The 19,013-nt window shown below is 37.4% G+C and overlaps 1 protein-coding gene and 1 non-coding gene across 6 annotated transcripts in view; both read right to left on the bottom strand.

Annotated features, from left to right (window-relative positions):
• LOC148164369 (uncharacterized) overlaps positions 1–19,013 on the bottom strand; it is a 106,232-nt gene that overhangs the window by 54,330 nt on the left and 32,889 nt on the right. For 4 of the 5 annotated variants that reach the window (XR_015768192.1, XR_015768191.1, XR_015768190.1 and 1 more), the window contains one exon: positions 8,586–8,864. The exons of the other annotated variant lie outside the window; for it this stretch is intronic. The gene's annotated coding sequence lies outside the window, so the exon portion shown is untranslated. Of the gene's footprint in view, positions 1–8,585; positions 8,865–19,013 lie in introns of those variants that run through there. 5 annotated transcript variants of the gene reach the window in all.
• LOC114199983 (U6 spliceosomal RNA) lies at positions 3,942–4,044 on the bottom strand. The gene has a single exon (XR_003607379.1). It is a non-coding gene; the product is annotated as a U6 spliceosomal RNA (small nuclear RNA).

Consider the following 19,013-nt stretch of genomic DNA (forward strand, 5'->3'; position numbering starts at 1 on the left):
TCATCACCACAACAAAAATGAAAGGTCATAGATGTTGAAATTATAGGCTATGGAGTATATGATAACAAGCATGTTTAATATGTTTAAAAGAAATTCTTTTTAAAGAACTAAACAGAAATTCTAGAAATAGATATATAATAATTAAAATTAGAAACTCTACATACGGGGCGCCTGGGTGGCTCAGATGGTAAGGGTCTGCCTTCGGCTCAGGTCATGATCCCAGGGTCCTGGGATCAAGCCCCACATCGGGCTCCCTGCTCCACGGGAAGCCTGCCTCTCCCTCTCCTGCTCCCCTGCTTGTGTTCTTGCTCTCGCTATCTCTCTCTCTGTCAAATAAATAAATCCTTAAAAAAAAAAAAGAAAGAAACTCTACATACAATTTAAAAGCAGTTTATAGACACAGCTGAAGAGTGAATAAGTAAGCTAGATGATTAAAAAAATTGTCCAGAATTCTGCACAGTGATATGTACATTAAAACTGCTAGTAGAAGATATAAATATATTTAAGTGTAGCTGAAAGTATGCTAGTACTGTAAAAGATACAAATCTTCACACTGAGGTACATAAGGATCTCCAAGCAAGATAAGTGAAATCCATCCCTAAACTTGTCATAGTTAAACTGCAGAACATCAAGAACAAAAATAAAGGTTTTTTTTTTTTAACAAGAACAAAAAGAATGAGAAGTCTGACTAGGAATCTGAAACTAGATGGACTTAGCAGAACTCAGGAAGCTTCCTACTTTAAAATGACAGTAGAGAAAGTAGAAAAAGCAACCCAGGATATACCTCAGAACCCACAAACAGCCCGGCACTGGCAGTATCTGATAATTTTGGAAGTTGGAATAAAGTTGGGCCTAAAAAAGGAGGATTGACTCAATGTTGAAGAATTAGTAAGATACCCAAAGCCTTGTAACTCATATAGCCAGGGGATTGCCGTTTTTCTTCTTCAGCAGAGCACTGGAGGTGTATCCTCCAGAGGACAGAACACAGAGTTTCTTGACTAGAGGTCTCTGGGCATAGCTGAGCAATGAAAACCTAACCAATTAAATGAAATGTTTACATAGTAGCTATGCAGATACCACCATTCCTCTACCAGCCTGTTGGCTCTGAAACATTAGCAATCAGGTTTGACTGGCAGGGAAGGAGAAAGGAAGAATCTGTCCTGGGGGATTTTCCAGTTTCTCACAAGCATCCATACGCACAGATACCAGCGGTTCCCCCAGTGAAATGGTTTAACCAAAACACCTTGAAGTAAACTTGTGGTCAGTAAGCCCCCTGCATGGACATGGAGCTCCAAACGTTTTTTGTTTTTTGTTTTTTGTTTTTTTTTTAACACCGCTAACACCTCTTAAATGAGAGCTAGCAGCCAGGGATCACTATGAGGTATTGAGGAATATCAGAAACAGACCTTAAACAAAGAAACAGAAAAAAGCATTCTTAAGAAAACAGACCACACGAAGAAGAGAAAAATATGTGTTTAAGTTATTTTATATATTCAGAGTGATAAAGAACATAGTGCAGCTGTAAAAAAATAAGATGCTTTATTAAAAGGACAGGAAAAAGGAGCTGTGTAAGAAAAACCACCAGTTTTCTCCTCCTGAGCCTTCTCCTATACTACTCACACAGAGCACTTCTCTGTGTCACTTCTGAGACTTCTGGTCACTAGATGGGTGCCGAATTTCCCCCAAACCGAACAATTCTCCATGACACCAGTTGGGTGTTCTGCAATTTAACTCCATTCTGACACTATCTACCTGGAGATAGTATCAGATCCAACAGGATACAGTCTCAGTCCCACAAGACTGACCCCCACTTCAGATGCTAATCACAAATAGGCGTCCCCAAGTTACCCACAATTTTGGTCAGATTTGGCTACAAATCAGAGGTTCCCATGATTTCCCCTCAAGTTTGATTAATTTGCTAGAGCAGCTTCTGGAACTCAGGGAAATACTTACTACGTTTACCAGTTTATTAAAGGATATGATAAAGGATATAGATGAAGAGATACGTAGGAGGAGTTCTGGGAGGGTTTTGAGGGCAAGAGCTTCTGTCCCTGTGTAATTTTGGGGTATGCCACTCTCCTAGTGTGGATGTATTCACCAACGGGGAAGTGCTCTGAACCCCCATATTATTGGGATTTTATGGAGGCTTCCTCTTGTAGGCATGATCAATTATTAATTCCATTTCCAGCTTCCCTCCCGTCTCTAGGAAAGTGGTGGGGCTGAAAATTCCAAGCTTCTAATGGCTTGGTCTCTCTGGCTACCAACCCCCATCCAGCAACCTCCCTAGAGTCACCTCATTAGAACAAAAGATGCTCCTGGTGCTCTTCTAAGTTTCCTAAGCACTTCTGTGCCAGGAACCAGAAGCAGAGACCAATGTATTATCTCACAGGAGCCACTGAAAATTATAAACATGACATATATTAGAGAGACTTAAAGGCAGAGTTAAGAAAATCTCCCAGAAAGTAGAGCAAAAGGGCGAAGAGATAAAAAAATAGAAAATAAAAGAAAGTTAAGACACCATCCCATCATATCCAAAATTCAAGTAGGGAATGTAGATGAACAGCAAAAAAAGTAATATAATAGTATTTCATAGAGCAGAAGTTCAGGAATTTCCAGATTGGAAAGGCTCACAGAGTGCTCAACACACGGATAAAAATAAACCCACAACAAGATGCATCATTGTAAAATTTCAAAACACCAGGGGCAAAGAGCTTCCATAGAGGGTTGAAAAGCAGGTTAACACACAAAGGCTAGAGAAGCAGAATGGCATCAGATGTCTGAGCAGCAATCCTAGACGCGAAACAGGGATGGAACAGTGCCTTCAAAATTCTGTGGTAAAGTTATTTCAACTTAGAACTCTGTATTCAGTCAAACTATCGACATTAGAGAGGCAGACACAGAGGGCCTGTTAAGGTAGGAGTAATGCTTTATTTTTCAGGTTTGCTGGAGATTATCTAAGTATGCATTTTATTCTTTAAGCCATACAGGTATGTTCTATATACTATTTAAACTCTAACCTATCACAGAATTTAAACAACCCAAAAAAGTAGCCAGTAGGGCAAAATGTTAGAACTTAGGAGTTGAACGATGGGTACATGCATGTTCTGTTATTCTCTGTGCCTTTTGTGTACTTCATGCATATTATGATAAAATATTTTAAGAAGACTTTTTAAAGAGTAAATGTTGGTTGGGAGGGAACGTAGTACGGCAGAAGAGAATGAGTGACAGCACACTAATAGAACATTCTCTTCCTCCAGATTTGTAAGAAGTATTCTCCCCAGGGGGGCTCTTATCCCTACCAACTTATTTTACCATTTTTATACTCACAGTACTAAGCAGATGGACTCAAGGAGTCGTCTCTTCCACTTACAAACCAGCACAACGTGACGTGACCTTTTTTGTCAAGTTATAGACCTCTTGACCTGTTACGTATGCTCTACCAAATGCATCGTGGTGTCTTTCTTTTTCAGGTATTATTAGAAGTAGGTGGGCTATCACATCCCCATAGATGCTGTCTTAGAGTTTACTACCTTGTGTAGGCTTTGGATTCAGACCAGCTGGCCTCTTACCATCTAGTAGTATTGCCTTGAGTAAGTTTCTGTCTTCTTTTTCAGTGTCCTCATCAGTACACTGGGAATAATGATAGTGTCTAACTCGTAGACCTTTTGTGAGAATTACTGTTAACTATTGTCATTATCATTATTTGCAAATGGCAAGGTCATATTGTCATAACCTAAAAGTGGCCATCATAGTCCTCTTAACACTGATAAATAAATGCATAATGAACATTTTTAGTTGTAAGCTTAGATGTAAATATAGCCACACTGCAGAGAGAATCATAAAACAAATATAAATATGGCAACACTAAGGATTGGTCGAAAGCACTACTAAGAGGATATCTGAACTATGGATCTGTTCATTTTATTTATATATATTTTTATTTATATGGAGAACATTTCATGAATTTGTGTATCATCCTTGTGCAGGGGCCATGCTAATCTTCTCTGTATTGTTCCAATTTTAGTATCTGCTGCTGAAGCAAGCTCCTGTTCATTACTTTTGAAATTCTGCTGGTACTTTTTTTTTTTTTCAGTTAACACTCTTGATCCTATTATAGTGCAAAGAATTTGATGTACAGCTAAGGACTTTTAATTTGCTAAAAGATACATATTACCCCCCCCCCCAAAAAAAAGGAAAAATGAAGACGGCCTTGCCTCCTTAGAAACCAAAATTGTTTGTGGGGCACCTGGATGGCTCAGTCGGTTGAGCGTCCAACTCTTTGATTTTGGCTCAGGTCATGCTCTCAGCGTTGTGAGAGTGAGCCCAGGTCAGGCTCTGCACTGGGCCTGTAGCCTGCTTAAGATTCTCTCTCTCTGTTTCCCTCTGCCCCTAAAAGAAAAAAAGAGAGAGAGAGATTGACCAAAATTGTTTGGCTAAAGTCTCACACAGTGGTAGAGTAGCTTAAGTACTAATACATAAAGTCACTGGTTGCCTCACTTAATAGGTTGTGTAGGTCACAATACTCATCAAAAATAATATTAAATGCAACATTTAAAAGATCAGCTGAACGGAATAAAAACATGTTTGTGGGGCACCTGGATGGCTCAGAGTCGCTTAGATCCGACTCTTGATCTCAGGGTCGTCGGTTCAGGCCCTGCATTGGGCTCCACACTGGGCATGGAGCCTACTTAAAAACAAAAATAAAACATGTTTGTGATATTAAAAGATGCCATAAATTCATTTTGTCTTAATTTTGATTAATATATTCATTTCTGCTTTTTGAGTATCAGTATAAAATCCCTCAACTAGCTCTAAAATCATAATGCTATTATCCCCTGGACAGTTTTAAACTTTGAAAAGTTGGTTTATATAATGTTTCCTCAACCCAGAGGCATCACTTATTCTTGTTCTTTCTAGCCTGTAAAATTCTAGGACTTGAGTTTGAACTATGCTTTCGTTACAGATGTAAAGGTAAAATACATTAAAATTTTTCTCAGCCTGTTTTCTTTGTTTGCTGAGACTCTTTGCCTTAATCTCAAGCCTTGAGGCTCGGATAAAACTTGACTCCACCCCTAGCTAAAGTGATGACTCAGGAGAACAGAGAAGGTAGCACATCCTCTTGAGTAAGAGATTGATTCTCTTACTGCAGCCGTTGCGAAAAAGATTCCCTTTATCTGCTGAGGTTTTTCTACATTGCTAGTTTGAGGTAGAGCTGCTTAGAGCCTGCTTGCTCCGGATGCTTGGCTGAGAATGAGGGTAACTCAGAAGCAAGGACAGCAGATCAGAGGAGGGGACTGTTTCTTAATGACTGAATCTCTCTTTCATGAACTTCGCAATTTTGCAAGTAAAGAAAGATTAAGGAAAACAAAAGGTTATGCAGGAAAGAGAAAAAATTATAAAATATTACATGGTTCAACTGTGAATAGTTTTTACATTGTCATAACAATGTAAATATTGAATATTGATTTAACCAAAATTGCAATATAATTATACAAGGTGGATGTGAGGATGAGAAGAGTGATAGATATGAAGGGGTAATGGTGAAGCAGTACTAAATCTACATCTGCCATGTTCGGAAGTCAGTAGATAATGCCTAATTCTGCAAACTCAAAAAGCAGCAATATATTATCCAAAAATGTGGCCCGAAATTATCCTTCCATCCAGCCCCCCCCAAAAAAAACACTGAAATATTTAGAAAGCTTTGCTCTGGGCACTTGGCAGACCCTTTTAATGTAGAAACTCTTACCTTGTTTTGTTTTTTTTTTAAGATTTTATTTATTTGAGAGAGAGAGAGACACAGTGAGAAAGGGAACACAAGCAGGGGGAGTGGGAGAGGGAGAAGCAGGCTTCCCGCCGAGCAGGGAGCCCGATGCAGGGCTCGATCGCAGAACCCTGAGATCATGACCTGAGCTGAAGGCAGGTGCTTAATGACTGAGCCACCCAGGTGCCCTGAAACGCATATCTTTTAATGCAAATGTTCTTGATTTACTTATTTGATTATTTTTTTCTTTCCATTTCCTCTTATCTCCCTTTCTACAATTACTCAGATGTGGAGCCTCCTGGACTGTTCCTCTAGTCCTCTGATTTTTAAATCTTTTCTGTCTTGTTATCCTCTCATTGTCTTTTTGCTCTACTTTCAGACAGATTTCCTCAGCTTAACTATTTTTTTAAAGATGGGTTTATTTATTCTAGAGAGAGAGCATGCACGCACAGAAGGGGGGCAGGGCAGAGGCAAAGGGAGTGGGAGACAGAATCTTTAGCAGACTCCATGCTTAGCATGGAGTCTGATGCTGCTCCAGCTGAAACCAAGAGTCGGGCGCTTAACCACCTGACCTACCCAGGCACCCCTTAACTTAGCTATTTATTTTTCTGCCCTTTATTATTTTTTCAAAAAATTTCTACTCTCATATTTTAAATTTTTAGGAGCTCTTTTTTTATTCTCTTTAGATAGATGATAGATAATCATGCTGTTCTAATGCTATGGGTACAGTATACTCTGTAGTCTCTTTGGGATATCAAAGGTAGTGTTTCCATTTTCTCCCCCCGCCATGTTCATCTCTTCAGCGTTGCTTCTATCTGCTTGTTTCCATCTTTGTCTTTCACACAGAGGCTCTCCTCAGATACCCAATGACCTTGGTTTTCTAAGAGTGGGGGGATTAGACATCTATGGGAAGCTCTGGGTACATCTAGGTGTAGGTGTAGTATGTTGATTGAGGGCTTTGCCCTTGGTTGGTGATTTGGGTGGTCTGTTTCATCAAAGGAAGCCTAATATCAGGATTTTTAGGTTTTCTTGGATCAGACTCCCCAGAGAGGACTTCAGCATTCCTAGGCCTAGGAGGTAGAGGCTAGAAGCAGGCATTATAGGAACCAAGTGCAGAAAGACAAGACAGCTGCTCTTAGAGTTCCGTATGTTCAAGTTCACTGAACTCCACTGTTTTTAGCATGGCATGCCAAGTTTTGATTTTGCCTAGTGTCCTTGGTTATGAAGCTCCTCTCTAGAATAAACCTGCCATTATCTATCTACCTGCACAACAGATCCATCATACAGAGTAGGGGAAGAGCTCTGGGGTGGGGAGGTGTCACTCTATAAACACTTTTCCCTCATTCTTCTGCTGATGGCCTCACAGTTCAAAAGTACCCATTGCCAGCAATTTGGAAGCTTTAGGAAATCTGAAATGTAAATTAGTTTCTTGACTTTTCCCACAGCTGCTTTCTAAAGTTTTAATAGGTAGTTAATACTCCTGTGTCTGCTTTTCACTTTCTAAAATTTTCTTGTATTGTCTTCTCTTCTGCCCTCTTTGTTCTTATGAATTCTTTTAAAATCACTTTTCTCTCATTTTGATAAGATTATAGAAAGGAAGCAAACACGAGTACAAGTATTTTGGCCTTTTTAAAAAAAATTTTTTTTGAAGATTTATTAGAGAGAGAGAGAGAGAGAGAGCGAGAGAGAGCACAAGCTGGGGGAGGGGCAGAGGGAGAAGCAGGCTTCCTGCTGAGCAAGGAGCCGGATGCAGGACTAGATCCCAGGTCCCTGGGATCATGACCTGAGCCAAAGGCAGACACTTAACCCACTGAGCCACCCAGGCATCCCTTGACCTCTAATTTTACCTAGAAGTCTAATCTTCATTTGTCATTATTTTAGCTATTACAGCAAGTACTCTAAAGCTATAGTAAGGTTTATATGAAATATCTGAAGATAGAGATCTTTTATTTATTTTTTATAGTTTTTTTAAGATTTTTATTTATTTATTGAGAGAGAGAGAGAGAGAATGGTAGAGAGAGAGCATGAGAGGGAAGAGGGTCAGAGGGAGAAGCAGACTCCGTGCTGAGCAGGGAGCCTGATGCGGGACTGGATCCTGGGACTCCAGGATCATGACCTGAGCCGAAGGCAGTTGCTTAACCAACTGAGCCACCCAGGCGCCCAAGATAGAGATCTTTTAAAATGGTTAAGATTGAGCAGATTTAGGCAAACCACGGAAACTCCTGTTTGGCCCTCATTATTTTACTCATCTGTTATTAACTTTAATAGCAGTTTATGCAGTTTTTAAACTGATTCAGAAAAAGCTCTCCTACTTTCTAGGTCCTAAAACTGGATTATTCTGCACATAATTTCTCCATATTTTGAATTCAATAGAAGATTGTTTCACTAATGTAGGCTACTCTATTTTTATATCTCTTTTCACCAAAATCTTTTTCTCTGTGTTTAGTAAATTGCTTTTCATGGCATATAAACAACGAGCAAGCTCTAAACACTGTATTTTCCTTACAGATCGTATCCTGTTTTTAATGATAAAAATATTAGTTTATTTACCTTGATAATTACTAATTCAAAAGTGCAACTTTCAAGTACATCACAACAATATAAATTCAGTTTTATAGAATTTATGAAATTATCTCTGCTAAGGGACGTCTGGGGTGCCTTAGTCGGTTAAGCATCTGCCTTTGGCTCATTGGGTGTAGAGATTACTTAAAAATAAAATCTTAAAAAAATAAAACCAAAACATCAAGAGAAAGCAGTTTAGACTGGGTAGAAAATAGGAAGATGATTGGGCAGAATGCCCAATAAGGTTGAATAGTTACTCAAATTTTATTTTTTTAGTCAAATTTTATTTTTATGTTGTTTTCCTAAAGCTTAATTGCTTCATTTAAATGCTTGGCTCTTTGATGGTTTGGAAATCTGTTCAGAAGTGACCTGGAAATCTTCGGTGTGCACTTGCATATTCATTATCTTGTGTTCCTTGCCAGCACCAGGAGGCAGAACCAATATTATTTTTCTTTTCTGAGGATGAAGAAGTTCTCACATAGTTGGTCAAGGCTTCTTCCACACTGAGGTGTTTCAAACAGGTATATGGAATGTTCACTCGCTGAATACAATACAATAAGGATTCTGTTTACAGCAAATATTTTCAGTGTATACATGGTATTTCACAAAAAGTCATGTGATTCTGACAGATTTTGGTTCTCTTAAGAAGGATATCAAGGAACATCTAAAGCTTTTATCCACCATCGCGAAACAAAATTGTCACTAAGAACTAGATTATAAATCCTTTGAAAGCAAAGAACATTTCATTTTCTCTCTCATATCTCTTCATCAGCCTAGACCACTGATGAACATAAAATAGATGTTCAGTGCCCTTGCTGGTTGAGTAATTGACAGCAGCTTCCAAATGGGCTTATCTGTTCCAATTTAAAATGGGTTTTATTAAAATTTACTATCTGGGTAATGTTAATTTATGTTACTTCAATGAGTACGATCTGTACTTTACATTTCTGCTGGTTAGTAAGTTTTCCAAAGTTGTTTAGCAAAATGAATATGATGTACAGTGAACCAGAAAAATCAGAAAAGTCACTAACAAACTTTATTTTGTTTATTATTTTATCAGTTTACTCCTGATGTTCCAGAATTAAATGAATCTCAGTTATGTTTGTTTTTGAATCCTGGATTTTATTTGGAAGAGGTGATCATTCTCACTAAGAATTTATTCTGCTCTCAACTTATATTAGTATAAAATGTGCATTTGGAGTCTCTCCATCAGGAAACACAGCAAACATCTCACCAGAAAAACAGCCCAGAAACGAAGATGTTTGAGGCTCACTGATGTGTAAATACAAAATTAATCATGTTCTGCTACTCATTCTACTCTCATGTGATTTTTAGCTTGTGTAGCATACTTGAATATTTATACCTTTGTCTATAAAACAGAAATACTACTTCCTGAACAATTACAGGGAATAACCAAGAAAATAAATTTTAATACTAAAATATGTGTGTGTATAGATGTAATGGGTCATGATTGATGACAAAAAGAAATCACGCACCAAATTGTATGTGGCATGTTATTGGGCACTATAAAGAATTAAATTAAAATTAGAGCCTTAGAAATACTCCTTTAATTCTCTTCAAAATTAGGTAAAAAGCTTTCTATATAAAATTTTAAACTATGCAGTCTTAAATATTTAATAAAATAACAAGTACATCATATCAAGTAAACAGTAAGAGTCTTGCTAGCCATCTTAGCTTGGTAAACAAGGCTCCCAGAATTACTGAACAATCTAGTTTTTAATCTTTCCAAATACACACAGCTGTTGTGTTTAAGAGTGACAAGTTACCATTATGGCCTAATTACTGGTGCTTGCTCCAGACATATGCGAAATAGTTACAGTGTAATAAAAGAATCCACAGAACCCAAATGTTTGGTAGAGTTAAATTCTATAGCCCTCTCTTTTATTTTTATTTTTTTATTTTAGGGGAAATGTAATTATCATATGGTCAGCATCAGAGAAGTAAAAATTACAGTTCCTAAACCTGCTTTGTTTAAATGTGTTTACAGATATTCTTTCTTTGTGAATTTGGAAACCATCCCTTTCAACCCCGTACCTGCAACACACACGTACATTTGAACAGATTTTGCTATTGATAAATACATGGGGGGGGGGCACCTGGGTGGCTCAGTTGTTAAGCCTCTGCCTTTGGCTCAGGTTGTGATCCTGGGGTCCTGGGATCGAGCCCTGCGTGGGGCTCCCAGCTCAGCGGGAAATCTGCTTCTCCCTCTGCCACTCCCCCTGCTTGTGTTCCCTCTCTCACTGTCTCTCTCTATGAAATGGATAAATAAAATCTTTGGGAAAAAAAATAAAAAAGAAAAATACAGGGAAAGGAAGTCCACACAGTTAAAGCAGCATGAGATATTTCAAAATATTTAGGGTAGCCAATAAATATCATCAAGTTTTCTTAGAAAGTGGTTCTTCTAAGTTCTTTCTGCTTTGTTGAGCTATCATTTGGTGGGCCTATGAAAACTGCTAACGCCTTGTAGGATATCTTAGAGTCGTCTACAGGTGTTTTAGGATGTATATCTTGAGTATTAAAGGTATTGGTATTTGATATCTTCAATTAAAATAGGCAGAAAAGATTGACAGTCCTGAGTAAGCATCAGCAATTGATCAAAGAGTGTATCTGGGCCAGACGTAGAATCAGCAGACTGATCCTAGTCCCCAGTGCATTCGATTTGGCCCAAAGGGGCCATATCTTTATCTGGACTTAAAATTTATAAACTATGGAATAGTAGGATTAATAGTTGTTCATCTCATTTCATAGGATTGCTGTGGTTCTTGTTTTACTTTACTGTTATTTTCCAAACCTTGAGAGAAGTATTTTTATATGCCCCAAATTCTGAAGTGTTCATAATTGGCATTATAATCGGTATATTACATTTTTTTCCATAACATTAAATTTATTTCAGGCAGACACATTGAGCTATTTAGATTGAGGCTATTTTGGGTGATTAAAACAGTTTGGCTTTGCCAGTGACCATGAGTTTCAACTTAGTTTCTTGCCAGTTTTTAACCACACAAACTGTATTCTTTTTTTCTCCCTTTTTCTTCTTTTTCTTGTGCTTAAAGGAAGTATGGATTTGTAATTAGCTTGACCTAATTAGGTTTGACTCCTCTTTCACCAGGACTCTTTCGTCCATTGGCCACATTGCCAGCTCAGCTTCACTGCCACCATACTGGTCTAGTCTTCTATCTGGGCAATTATAATAATGTTCTAACTGGTCTGCCTACTTTCATGCTTGCTTCCTATAGTCTGTTTCCCACATGAAAGTGATTCTTCTAAAATAATAAGATAAATTGTGTCCCTTTAATGCTCAAAATCCTCCAGTGACTTCCCATTTCATTCCTTCCAAAGTTCATTGGCCTATAAGGCCCTACGTGAGCTGAACTCCCTACCTTTCCGAGCCCTTCTCCTGTTTTCCCTCTCTCTCATTCTATTGCAGATCCCTTGGCCTCTTTGAAATTCCTCAAACTCACCAAGGAATGAATACCCTTTTGCATGTGCTGTTCTTTTTGCCTTCTGAATGTTGTTCTCCCAGATATTTTCATGTCATTCTCCTTTACTTCCTTCAGGCTTTGGCTCAAATGTCTTCTTTTTAGGAAACCTTTTCTTACCATCTTCTGTAAATAGCAAAACCTACTTGCCTTTTTATTTTTTTTTATTACTTTTCTCGATAGCACTTATGTTCAATGAATATATTATACAGTTGACCATTGAACAACATGGGTTTGAACTATGTGAGTCCACTCATACATGGATTTTTTTTTGTAAGTATAATGTAGTACTATAAATATATTTTCTCTTATGATTTTCTTAATCTTTTCTCTATTAAAAGAATATAGTATGTAACCCATATAAAATATGTATTAGTTGACTCTTTATGTTATTGGTAAGGAATCTGGTCAACCATAGGCTATTAGTAGTTAAGTTTTTCGGCGGGGGGGGGGGGTCAAAGTTATACTCAGATTTTCAACTCCATTTAGGGTTGGGGCCTTTAAGCCCACATTGTTCAAGGGTCAGCTGTATTACTGGTGGGAATTCAAAATGATACAACCATTCTGGAAAGTAGCTTGTAGTTTCTTAAAAGCTAAACACATACTTTATCATACAACCCAGGCATTTGCTTTTAGATATTTTCCTAGGAGAAATGAATACTGCACAGAAATTTATTCAGAAATATCCATGGCAGCTTTACTCATAACAGCCCCTGTATGGATACTATCCAAATGTCCATCAATAGGCAAATGGATCAACAAGTGGTGTTATATCCATAAAATGGAATACTACTCAGGAGGAAAGAAAGAACTAGTTATAGATACATACAACAACATTGATGAACCTCAAAAGGTTTACACTAAATAAAAAAGCCAGACCCCAAAAGAATATATACTGTTTACAGAATATTCTTGGAAAAGTAAAACTAATCTATCATGATAGAAAGAACAGTTGCCTGAGTTTGGGAGTAGAGGGAGAACTGACTAAAAAAGGGCATTAGGGAGGCTTTGGTTCGGGGGAAGGTGTTGGGATATTCACTAAGTATATACATTTGTTAAGATTGTACACTTAGAATGGGTACATTTTATTATATATAAAGCTATAATTCAATATAGCATTTTTCAAAGATTTTATTTATTTATTTTAGAGAGCACAAGCAAAGGAAGGGGCAGAGGGAGAGGGAGAGAATATCAAGCAGACTCTGTGCCGAGCCTGATGTGGGGTTCGATCCCATGATCCTGAGATCATTACCTGAGTTGAAACCAAAAGTAGGACACTCAACCAACTGAGCCACCCAGGCACCCCTAGAGTTTTTTAAAAGGTGGCTTCTTAAGAAAAAGAATGTAACCCATGCCTGAAAATAGTTTTTTTAAATTAAAAATCTTAGAGAAGGGTGAAATCTTAGGGCACACCATTGAAAAATCTGATGGTTTTCTTTAGACCCAACTCCACTATGTGTTACAACTCAAAATGTCTGGTAAAAGCATCCTGGTTAGTATGATAAGAAAGATTAAGAAGTCACCATGAAATCAAAACTCTGTGATTTCTGTAAAGCTTATGAGCTAGTGCAGAAGCTCTGGCCCTCATGAACATAAAGTAGTGTCCTAGAGATGCCATCATCCCCAAAAAATAAAACTCAGAGGACTGGGGAGGTGGTGAAAGGGGGTGATGCTAATACCAGTCTGGCTCCTTTGCTGGGGACTCTTGTTATCTGGTTCTGTATTTATCCAGTGCTGTATTTAGAAAAGATTAAATCAAAACTATGAAATTAAAACATGATGAGTGATTAAAAGCAGCAAGAGAAAAACAACTTGTTATATACAAGGGAACCTCTTCCTTCCCCATAAGGCTGTCAGCAAATTTCTTAGCAGAAACTTTTTAAGGTCCAAAGGGAGTGGCATGATATATTTAGGTGCTGAAAGGAAAAAATTCCAACCAAGAATACTTTACCCAGCAAGGTTATCATTCAGAACTGAAGGAGAGATAGAGTTTCCCAGACAAGAAAAAGCTAAAGGAGTTCGTCACCACTAAGCCAGCCTTACAACAAATGTTAAAGGGAATTGTTTAAGCTGGAAGGAAAGGGCACTAATTTGCAATAAGAAGACATATGAAAGTAAAAATCTCACTGATAAATGTAAATATATAGAAAAGATAGTGGATTAATCATTTAAAAAGCTAGTATGAAGGCTAAAATAGTAAAAACTATAACTACAATAAATACTTAAGGGATATACAGAATAAAAAGATGTAAAATGTGACATCAAACACAAAATTGGGGGTGGGGGCAGTAAAAATGCAGAGTTTTAAAATGTGTTCAGACTTAACTTGTATCATCTTAAAATAGATGGTTATACAAATAGGCTGTTATATGTGAGCTTCATGATGCCACAAAGAGAAAACCTACAGTAGACACATAAAAGATAAAGGAATCCGAGTATAATATTACATAAAGTCATCAAGGCATAAGGGAAGAAAGGAACAAAGAAGAATTACAAAACAGCCACAAGATTGAATCAGTAATTAAAAACCTCCCAACAAACTGAAGTCCAGGAAGAGACAGCTTCACTCATGACACCAAACATTCCAAAATTTTAATACCAATTCTTCTACTTTACAAGGCCAGCATTACGCTCATGCCAAAACCCGTCAAAGACACTACAGAAAAGAAAACTACAGACCAGTGTTCTTGATGAACATAGATGAAAAAATCTTCAACAAAATACAAGCAAACTGAATTCAACATTACATTGAAAGAATCATTCACCACGATTGAGTGTGATTTATTCCAGGGATGCTAGAATGGTTCACAATCTGCACATCAGTAACTGTGATACACCACATTAAAAATGTGAAGGAATAAAAATGATCTCAGATGCAGAAAAAGTAGTTGACAAAATTCATACTTTTAGATTAAAAAAAAAAAAAACTTCACAAAGGTATAGATGGAGCATACCTCAGCACAGTAGAGGCCCTATATGAGGAGACCACAGCTAACGCTCAGTAGTGGAAAGCTAAAAGCTTTTCTTTTAAGATTTTATTTATTTACTTTAGAGCACAAGTTGGGGGAGGGAGGACAAGCAGACTCTGCGCTCACTGCGGAGCTCAATGTGGGGCTCAATCCCAGGACCCCAAGATCACGACCTGAGCCAAAGTCAAGAGTCAGAAGCTTAACCAACTGAGCCACCAAGGCATCCCTAAAAGCTTTTAAGATCAGAACAAGACAGGGGGGCCCCTGGGTGGCTCAGATGGTTAAGCGTCTGCCTTCGGCTCAGGTCATGATCCCAGGGTCCTGGGATCGAGTCCCGCATCGGGCTCCCTGCTCCTCGGGAGCCTGCTTCTCCCTCTGCTTCTCTCTCTCTCTCTCTCTCTCTCTCTCTCCCCCTCTGTCTCTCATGAATAAATAAATAAAATCTTTAAAAAAAAAAAAAAAAAAGAACAAGACAGGGATACGCAACATAGTACTGGAAGTCCTAACCAGAGCAGTTAAGCAGGAAAAGAAATAAAAGACATCCAAATTGGAAAGGAAAAAGTAAAACTGTCACTATTCATGAACAACACGATTTTATTGAAAACCTTACAGACTCCACCAAAACTCTGGTTAAAAGTAATAAATCAATTCAGTTAAGTTCAGGGTACAAAATCAATATACAAAACCTGTTGCATTTTTATATACTAACAAACTATCAGAGAAATTAAGTCTTGTTGATATGTGGGATTTCAGAAACAAAACAGAGGATCATAGGGGAAGAGAGGAAAAAATAAAACGATGAAACCAGAGAGGGAGACAAACCATAAGAGACTTTTTTTTTTTTTTTAAGATTTTTATTTGTCAGGGAGAGAGAGAGAGCACAAGCAGGGGGAGCAGCAGGCAGAGGGAGAGGGAGAAGCAGGCTTCCCGTGGAGCAGGGAGCCTGATGCGGGACTCGATACCAGGACCCTGGGATCATGACCTGAGCCAAAGGCAGATGCTTAACTGACAGAGCCACCCAGGCATCCCCCATAAGAGACTCTTAAGCATAGGAAACAAACTGAGGGTTGCTGGAGGGGAGAGGGGTGGAGGGTTGGGGTAACTGGGTGATGGGCATTAAGGAGGGCGTGTGATGTAATAAGCATTGGGTGTTATATAAGGACTGATGGATCACTGACCTCTACCTCTGAAACCAATAATTCATCATATGTTAATTGAATTTAAATAAAAATAAAGAAGTTTTTAAAAAAGAGAAGCTAAGAAAATAATCCCATTTATAATTGCATTAAAAAAGAATAAAATACCTAGGAATAAATTTAATCAAAGAGGTGAAAGACCTGTACACTGAATACTAAGACATTGATGAAAGAAATTAAAAAAGACAAATAAACAGAAACATACTCCATGCTCATGGATTAGAAGAATTAATATTGTTAAAATGCCCATATTACTCAAAGCAATCTGCAGTTTAAACAAAATCCCTATCAAAATACCAACATTTTTCACAGAACTAGAACAAAAAATCCTAAATTCTAAAATGTGTATGGAAACACAAAGTATTGAAAATAGCCAAAGCAATTGTGACAAAAATAACAAAGAGGCATCATGCACCCTGATTTCAAATTATGTTATAAAGCTGTAGTAATCAAAACAGCATGGTATTGGCATAAAAACAGACACATGAATCATTGGAACAGAATAAAGAGCCCCAAAATAAACCCATGCATATGTGGTCAATTAATTTATAACAAAGGAGGCAAGAATGTTCCATGGGAAAGGGCAGTTTCTTCAATAAATGGTGTTGGGAAAACTGGACAACCACATGCAAAAGAATAAAACTATATCACTAACACCATACACAAAAATTAACTCAAAATAGATCAAAGACTAAAATGTGAGACCTGAAACCATGAGACTCCTAGAAGAAATATAGGGGGTAAGTTCTTGACATTGGTCTTGGTGATGATTTTTGGGACCTGACTCCAAAGGCAAAAGAAACAAAAGCAAAAATAAACAAATGGCACTACATCAAACTAGAAAGCCTCTGCACAGCAAAGGGAACTATCAACAAAATGAAAAGGCTACCTACTAAGTGAGAGAAGATATTTGCAAATTACATATCCGATACAGGGTTAATATCCTTACCAAAAAACAAACAGACTGATTAAAAAATGGGTAGAGGATCTGAGTAGACATTTTTCCAAAGAAGAAGATGGCTGACAAGCATATGAAAAGATGCTTAACATCACTCTTGATCAGAGAAATGCAAATCAGAACCATAATGAGATACACATTACACCTGTCAAAATGGCTATTATTAAAAAGACAAGAAATAACAAGTGTTGGCAAGGATGTAGAGAAAAGAGAACCCTTGTGCACTCTTGATGGAAATGTAAAGTGTTGCAGCTGCTATAGAATACAATATGGAGGTTCCTTGAAATACTAAAAATAGAACTACCATATGATCAAGTAATTCCACTTCTGGGTATTTATCCAAAAATAAAAACAAAAACACCAATTCAATAAAATATGTGCACCCCTTTGTTCATTGTAGCATTATTTGCAATAGTCAATATTTAGAAACAACCCAAGTGTCTGTCAATGGATGAATGGATAAAAAGATGTGGTGCACATATATATAGTGGAATACTACCCTGTCGTAAAGAAGAATGAAATTCTGCCATTTGTGACAACATGGATGGACCCTGAGTGTATCATGTCAGGTGAAATAAGTCAGAGAAAGACCAGTACCATATGATTTCACTTATATGTGGAACATAATAAAGCAAAAAAAACAAACTTCATAGATTGGGACGGGTATGAGCGAATTGGGTAAGGGGATCATGAGGTACCAACTTCTAGTTGATAAATAAGTCACGAGGATGTAATGTACAGCATTGTGACTATAGTCGGTAATGTATTGCATACTTGAAAGTTGCTGAATAAATCTAGAAGGTTCTCATCATAAGAAAAAACATGTAACTATGGTGACAGATGATAACTAGACCTATTGTAGTGATCATTTTATAATATATACAAATATTGAACCATTATGCTATGCCCCTGAAATTAATACAATGGTGTATATGTCAATTGTACTTCAATTAAAAAACATTAAAAAAAAAAAACCATGATGAGTGACAGTTTGTGAGAGACAACAGCTGTGGCATTAGATTTTCATCATGTCAGGCCTGAGATCTGTATTTCAGGGCACTTTTTTCCATTGGCACTGATCCTGAAGGACAACAGTTGTCCTTCTGTTAGCTATTTGCTAACCCACCTGTTGCCTCCATGGGCTAAAAGATTAACAGGGTTGCAATGGGAAGTGAGCCATTTCAGAGATCTGGGTTGATTAAGGCCTTCATATAGCATTTACCTTCAGAAGTTTAAACAAAACATTATCTGGTGTTATCAGCAAAAATAATAGTATATGTTGTTATTCCCATTCTAGATAAAGAAAACCCTTCAAATTATAATGTCTGCTTCAAATGTATACCCACAATTAAAGAGAGAATAGATATCTACTTTTTTCAGTTATATAAAAAATATAGTTTTTGTACTAACTATACCTAATATATAGTCAAATACTAAAGAATTCAAGGCAAAAGGGAATTTATATAATTTTTCCCTTTTTGATAAATAGAATAATTTAATAGTCATGAAACCATCTTCTTCAAATAAAGTTATTGGTAAATGGTTAAATATCAATATTTGGATAAATTAACTGTGGTACATCCATATAATAGAATATTATGAGCAATGAAAAGGAACAAACTCATAAGATGCAAGAAAATGGATGAATCTTATATGCATTAAGCCATTTAAATGAAAGAAGCCAAATTCAAAATGCTGTCCTCCCTGATTTATATGGCAATCTGGAGAGGGGAAAAATAGAGAGGAAAGAGATCAGTCGTTGCCAGAGATTTGGGGGAGATTAGGATCTGACTTCAAATGAGTTTGTGGGGAACTTGAGGAGTGATGAAATTTCTTTTATTTGCTTGTGGTTATATGACTATATGTTTGTCAAAATTTACAGAATTTTGCACTGAGAAGACTAAAAATTACCGCATATAAATTATACCTTAATTTTATTTATTTATTTTTAAAGATTTATTTATTTGACAGAGAGAGAGACACAGCAGGAGAGGGAACACAAGCAGGCGGAGTGGGAGAGGGAGAAGCAGACTTCTGGCTGAGCAGGGAGCCCAATGCAGGGCTTGA

Source organism: Eumetopias jubatus, unplaced genomic scaffold, assembly GCF_037043125.1.
Source record: "Eumetopias jubatus isolate StellerSeaLion01/CBP00866 unplaced genomic scaffold, mEumJub1_p1.0 scaffold_5, whole genome shotgun sequence".
Taxonomy (NCBI): domain Eukaryota; kingdom Metazoa; phylum Chordata; class Mammalia; order Carnivora; family Otariidae; genus Eumetopias; species Eumetopias jubatus.